At 43.5% G+C, this 6067-nt stretch overlaps 1 long non-coding RNA gene across 2 annotated transcripts; it reads left to right on the top strand.

The window, feature by feature from the left end:
• The first annotated feature begins 262 nt into the window (after positions 1-262).
• Positions 263-5314, top strand: LOC115898693. 2 transcript variants are annotated; one of them, XR_004058382.1, is made up of 4 exons: positions 263-418; positions 1197-1326; positions 1957-2082; positions 3710-5314. It is a non-coding gene; the product is annotated as an uncharacterized LOC115898693 (long non-coding RNA). The 2 variants fall into 2 exon arrangements; XR_004058381.1 differs by lacking the exon at positions 1197-1326 and having other exon boundaries at positions 270-418.
• Positions 5315-6067: the final 753 nt, after the last annotated feature.

Here is a 6067-nt window from a genome sequence, read left to right as displayed (position 1 = left end):
TCTCAGTTCTGGCATTCCAGGTTTCCCTCAATTATTCTGGGAAAACCTCCTTGATCCACAGGCAGAGCCTAGGGCAGTCAGGTGCTTTCTACTGTCTCTCTCTGCAGCTTGGAAAGTTATTTTCTGTTGAAGGTCAGCTGGGAGATGGTGGAGGCAGGGCAGTGGCCTGCTACTATTGCTGCAGTAGCAGACCCTTTCACAACAGCATTGTTTTGTCATTTTGCACCCAGATTTCCGTTGGCTAACCTCAGTCTTATCTTCCTCATTTCTGTTTCCTGTTGAAGACACCAAGGGCCCTTCAAAACACACAGGCTTCTTGCTCACGGCATAAAGCCCAATTCCCTCTGGCCCCTGCAGGTTGGCTCAGCACTGGGGAATCAGTGTCCCCTCCATGACCAAGGCACCACTCCACTGACAGGTATGGTATCCATTTGCCCTCTCTTCTTGGATTCCCAAGCTGGGGCAGTGTCCATGGCAGCCAAGGGTGGCTTGGATCTGCCCATCCCATTCTCTTCAGACCCTCCTCAGGAATCAAGGTCAAAGGTGGGAGGAAGAAGGTTTCCACTGGCCTTTTATTCTAGAGCTTCTAGTAGAGGGGAAAACGGGATAGGATATTTTCTATACAATAGGATGTTTAGGAGACAGTCACATGGAAATGGAATGTTCTTTGGACCCAGGAGTCAGGAAATCTGAGTAGCAGTCCTGATTTTACCATTTACCCAATGTGTATCTTTGTTTAAGTCCTTTCTCCAATCTGGGACACAGTTTTTTTCACCCCTATTGCAAAATAAAAAATTAAAAAGAGGAAAAGAAAGATTAGATAAATGTTGTCTAGAGACTCATAGTTATTAGATTCCTTATATTCATGATTGTCAGCCCGCTGTCAAGAAAGAAGATGAGTGTAATCTTTGCATATGTAACTGTGGGGTGGGGGGACTGAACACATCCAAGAGGAGAGTGCTGGTGGTAATCCATATAGCACTCTCTGAGAGGCATGACTCTAAGATGAAAGCCTCTTCTCTAGTCCAATCTTTGACTCCTAAAAGTTCAAAATTGAAAGGCTCTTAGGGAATAGGTACTTATGGAAAAAGCTGAGGTCCAGAAAGAGAAAGAAAGGGACTTGCCCAAAGTCATACAGAGAATCTGTAGCAGAGCTGGGTGGCTCCCAGATCAGTCCTCTTTCTGCTCTATCCTAGGAGGACTGAGACATCAAGCAGCAGGACCTGTCCTGTAACTGACCCAGTTGGGCCTCCTCATACTAGAGGCAGTCTGGAAGTTTTAGGCATAGTCCTGAAGACTTCTTCTTTTCTTCTATTTTTCTTTCAGGTACTTGGTTCTCTCTGAGTGTTCAGAGATTCCTAGACACCTATTTACCCCTCGTTCTTCTGATCTATTCCCTCCAATTCCTTCCATAAAAACTGACCCACCCTTTGTGTCAACAATAGAAGCTTGGTGAAGCTCTTCAATAGAGGATTTTGCATTTCATATGGGGAAAAATGATGTTATTCTAAGTAATATCTGCCCAAGAGAAGAGCTTTCAAATTCCCTTAATATCATCCCACATAGACATTTATCTCTTCTTTCTATGGGTCTGGTGAACATTTCTCAACTGAATCTGATTTTCTTACACACACTCCATTGGAGAGGCATGGACTAGAACAGCAAGAGTGGAAATGAAATCAGTTTAGTTTCAGCTCAGTCACTAACTCCTTCCATTAATACTGGAGCAATGTTGTCTATAAGACTTTCCAAATTTCAAAGTACTAATAATTTTTTGCCCCTTTCATGCCTCCTTTCCAGGGTTTCTGGAGGTGAATAAAGTCAGAAAGGGCATTCAAAAGGCTGTGAACACCTCCACCTTATATAGGTCTTCTTACTGGAGCTGGCAGCCAATGAGGGTAATGATACAAAAAAGGTAACAATCCATTTCTTTCTTCCCTGCCATCCCCAACTCAGACTCTGTTAACCAGCATGCCTGGCTGGCCTCCAACCACAGGTCCAGGAGCTGAGACAAGGGTCCTTTTGAGCTCCTATGTGGGAGGCTCTGGAAAGCTTAGCAACACTTTCCAACAACTTTGCCAGGTAAGTCTTCTTGTCTCCATTTCCAGAGAAGACAACTGAAGCCCAAAGAAAGACTTGCCCAAGCCATGATTGGCTAGTTGATGGCCAAGACAGCATTAGAACACAAGTTTGTTTGATTCTTTAATGGCATATCTGGTGACCATGACTGTTGCTTTTGCTGCTGGGTGGCTTAGGCTGAATTGGGTAGGTAGAAAAGGAAGTGAGGGGGTGAAAGAGCTTTAGTTTTGAGATTACTGCCAGAATTTAAATTGAAGGGGTATGTTACCCCCTTACATTCAATTAAAAGAAATGAGCAAGAAAAAACACAGAGTGTTTTCTTGCTGAAAGACAAGGCTGAATCCCTCTGTCTTGCTTTGGCTGGGACAGGGCTTTCTGGCCTCATGGGGACAGTTTACCATTTCTGGTAACCTTGGGAAGTTTGCAACTTTTCTTGACAATATTTAATGTAGACCAGCTACCTGTTCACAGATCAACTGCCACAGCTGGTAAGGGCAGTAATTTGATACCAGCAGCCTGGCATTTTTAGCAACAGGATCTGATTGTTGCCAAGGGAATTCTCCCAGAAGTCTCAGACCTGACCCTGCTCCTGGCAGCTTCCTTATTGCCCTGGTGGATTGTGGGTTCACTGATCCCAAATGCTGCATTGCAAAGCTATTGCCTGTTTTTGCCTTCTTTGTTGATGTGCCTCCCCTTTCCCAGAGGGATATACAGAGAAGGGAGGCAAAATAACCAATGAGGAAAACTGTATAAGGCATACTGCTGAACTGTAAAAAACTTATGGCGTAAACTTTACAAGTCTCTTCCCCAACATGAGCCTTTGTTCTCTCATTTATAACCTAAGTGAGTGAGACTAGATGATCTTTAAGGGCACTTTAATAGCTGCCATTCTTGAGTCCCTATGGGACAAGAGGATCATGTTAGGCAAGGCTGAGACCACAAGAAATCAATGTCACACCTGTCCAGATCCTGCTAAATCAATTGCCAATAACTCTTTCTTTCATTTTAGTGGTACAACCACTGCTTTTTGAGCATTTGTTATGTATTGAATACTGAACCAAAGGCTTTACATGCATTATCTCCTGTCATTCTCACAATAGTCTTATGAGGTAGGTACAATACTTAATACATTTTGTGGGTGTAGCAAACTTGAACTCACAGAAGCGAAATGATTGATCGAAGGTTGCCTAGCTAGCTAATGGAAGAACTAGGATTTAAGCTCATGTTTAACCTCAAAGCCTATGTGCATAACCACAACACTGTGAAAATACAGCTTGGGAGAATTGAGAAGAGGGAGCAAGGATGCTGTCTCTGGGGTCTGGTACTTTCCTCAAGTCAGGGAGGCAGGATAATGACCAAATTTTCCCCTCTTTGCTGCATAGAGGAACCCATTGAAGTTTGGGACCCCTAGAAATGCCATAGCTACAGGATTCAGGCCTGATGAGCTTCCAGCTGAGCACTGGGTGTCACTTGGGCTTTATCTGCTTATCCTCAGGATCTCTCTTCTGGTTAGGAACCTTATGCCTGTTTTGCTCACTTTCGTATTCTGGTGCTTTGTCTGGTTCTTTCAGCAAGCTCCCTGGGGCTAAGGGTGTGACTTCATCACTCCTTTCTCTCTCTTTCCCTCTAGGGTCATATCTCCCAGGAAGATCTCACTTCCCCAAAGAATCACCTGGCTTGGCCTCCTGCAGTGCCACGCTCCGTGTATTTGACAAGCTGAGTTGGACACTCCGTGTGGTAGAGTGTCAGTTTGTCAAATACCCCAAGTGCGGCATATGCTTACCAGCTCCAGGCCAGGGCAGATGGCATATGACGAATGGACTGCCAGATGGATTCAAGGATGCTCACCAAGCACCAAGTTCTCACAAGTTATTTTATGTGACTCTGCAGGAACTGAGGCATTTTTTTCTGAGGACACCAGAGGAAAAGTGTAGCATCTCTGGGAAATACAGCCCTGGGCTGAGTCTACACACACCATGAGAGTGCTGATGGTGGTGCAATAGACTTGAAAATGTATAATGGGTTCAAGAATGGAAGTGCTCTTTGATTCTTTATTATTTTCTTCCTTCACATTCCCCTCCCAGAGTCTACCATGTAGGACATCAGAATTCTCACACAAGCATCGCGGCTTATGTGAGTAAGCAGGGGTTAGAAATTCACTTTCTTGACACTCAGTCTTGCCTTCTAAACACTCCTTGATCTTGCCTACCTCTTCCCTTTTCCACGTGTCTTTTCCTCTAGGAACACTTTCTCCGTTTATTTCTGCCTATCCAGTTCTTCCCTATATTTCCTGTATCAGCTAAAGTCCAGTGTTTCCAGAGACTTTTGAAAGTCAACTTATACTTTTTCCTTCTTCATTCACAAAGCACTTCTTGCCTGGGCCCTGGCATGTGCCCCTTTCTCTCCTACTGTCTAATAGCACCTCTTGAATTGTCAATGAACTTTTCTAGGGGGTTTTCTTGAATTCCCAACTAGATTGTGAGCTTCTAGAAGACAAGGCTATGTCTTTGATTGCTGTCTCCCCTACCAAAACCCAGTACTTTAGTTACAGAAAATAATAAACGTTTATTGATTGACTGACTTTCCTCTAGTTCACTAGCTTTGGGTTTAGGCTTTGGGGCCAAATTGTACTCTGGATTTTGAAAAAAAATCAAACTGTGAACACCACAATGTTATAGAGCATATGAGGTAGTAGCCAGCATGAAGGATTTTTTTATTCCTGAGAAACAGTGTCAAGGGCTGGAGGAAGAAGGCAAAATAGCAGACTCAGAGGGCAAATAAATTTTGGTATTACTTGATTACACAAAGTTATATAGGAGCTTTCTTGTAGGATTTTTCAGAGCCTTTAATAGTCTAACGTTGCATTGAGAAACTCAAAGAGGAAACCATAGAATGAGGCCTTTGCCATACCTATCTGATCATGAATTTCTTTTCCCCCACAGGCCTTCTCCTGTGTCAATGTCCAGTGAAGCATGATTTGGGAAACTGTCGTAGAGAAACTTTATACCTTCCCTATCTTCTGGAGATCTTTTCCTCTTTTCACTCATCTACGTTCCCCAACCAGCCATCTGCCTAAGAAAGGTCCCCACCTCATTTTTGTTTAGCCTATCCTGCAGCTGTGGACTATCTCTATTACATAGGAATTCTTTACTAGCTTGTCCTGTATTTAAAAAAATTCTCAGTTTTGAAGCAAAGGTGATCCAGATGCTGCAATAAATACATGCACTGAGGAGTTCACAGGCCTGACCGTTGGTCTCCTTTCTACCACTAACTGTGTTTTTGTTCCTCTCTGAGCTTAATTTTTTCATCTTTAATATGGGAGTATTAGAATCAGTAATCTCTAGGCTCTTTAAGATGAATGACTGAGATATCCCTGGGAGTCCTTAGCTCTTATGGAGAAGCATCCCTGGATGTGTGGCTCCTTTTACCGGTGAAAATGCAACCGGGATTCTCTTTCCAACACCTGGAACTCATTTTTCTATGGGTAGTAGGGAAAGATAATGGTTATTTTCAAAGACTGTTGGGTCTGGACAAAGTTGTTTCATGAAGGAAGTTGAGGTTTCCACTGGGTGGAGGGCCTATTTCAGAGACTTGTAAGCACGACAGGGAAGAAAGAGTTGTTCCTTTCGCCAACTAGGAGAAGCTAGTGTCTGGAATGAAGAAAATGTTGAGATTTTTACCATGGATTTGGCATGTTGGGTGGTGAAGTGGAGGACTCCTTTTTGTTACTTTTGTGTACTATTTTGACTTCTGTAATCATCGCAAAAGGGGAGCAACTCCTTGTGAAACATGAACTGACCTAGGGGCTGCGTGGGAACCAGAAGTAGCAACATGGCACTTCCTTGAAGAGTGCAGAAGTTGATTTGACATTAATCACATGGAGAAAACAAAGCTATGTCGACCTGGGTCAGAACAGGTCCTCCTCACAGGGGAGCCTGATTTAAAGGTGTAGGAGTAGGAACTTATATACACATACAAACTCTCTCTC

The sequence above is a fragment of the Rhinopithecus roxellana genome, chromosome 7 (assembly GCF_007565055.1).
Source record: "Rhinopithecus roxellana isolate Shanxi Qingling chromosome 7, ASM756505v1, whole genome shotgun sequence".
In the NCBI taxonomy this organism is placed as follows: Eukaryota; Metazoa; Chordata; class Mammalia; order Primates; family Cercopithecidae; genus Rhinopithecus; species Rhinopithecus roxellana.
Note: the sequence above shows the minus strand (reverse complement) of the source record. Positions and strands in the feature narration are given on the sequence as shown.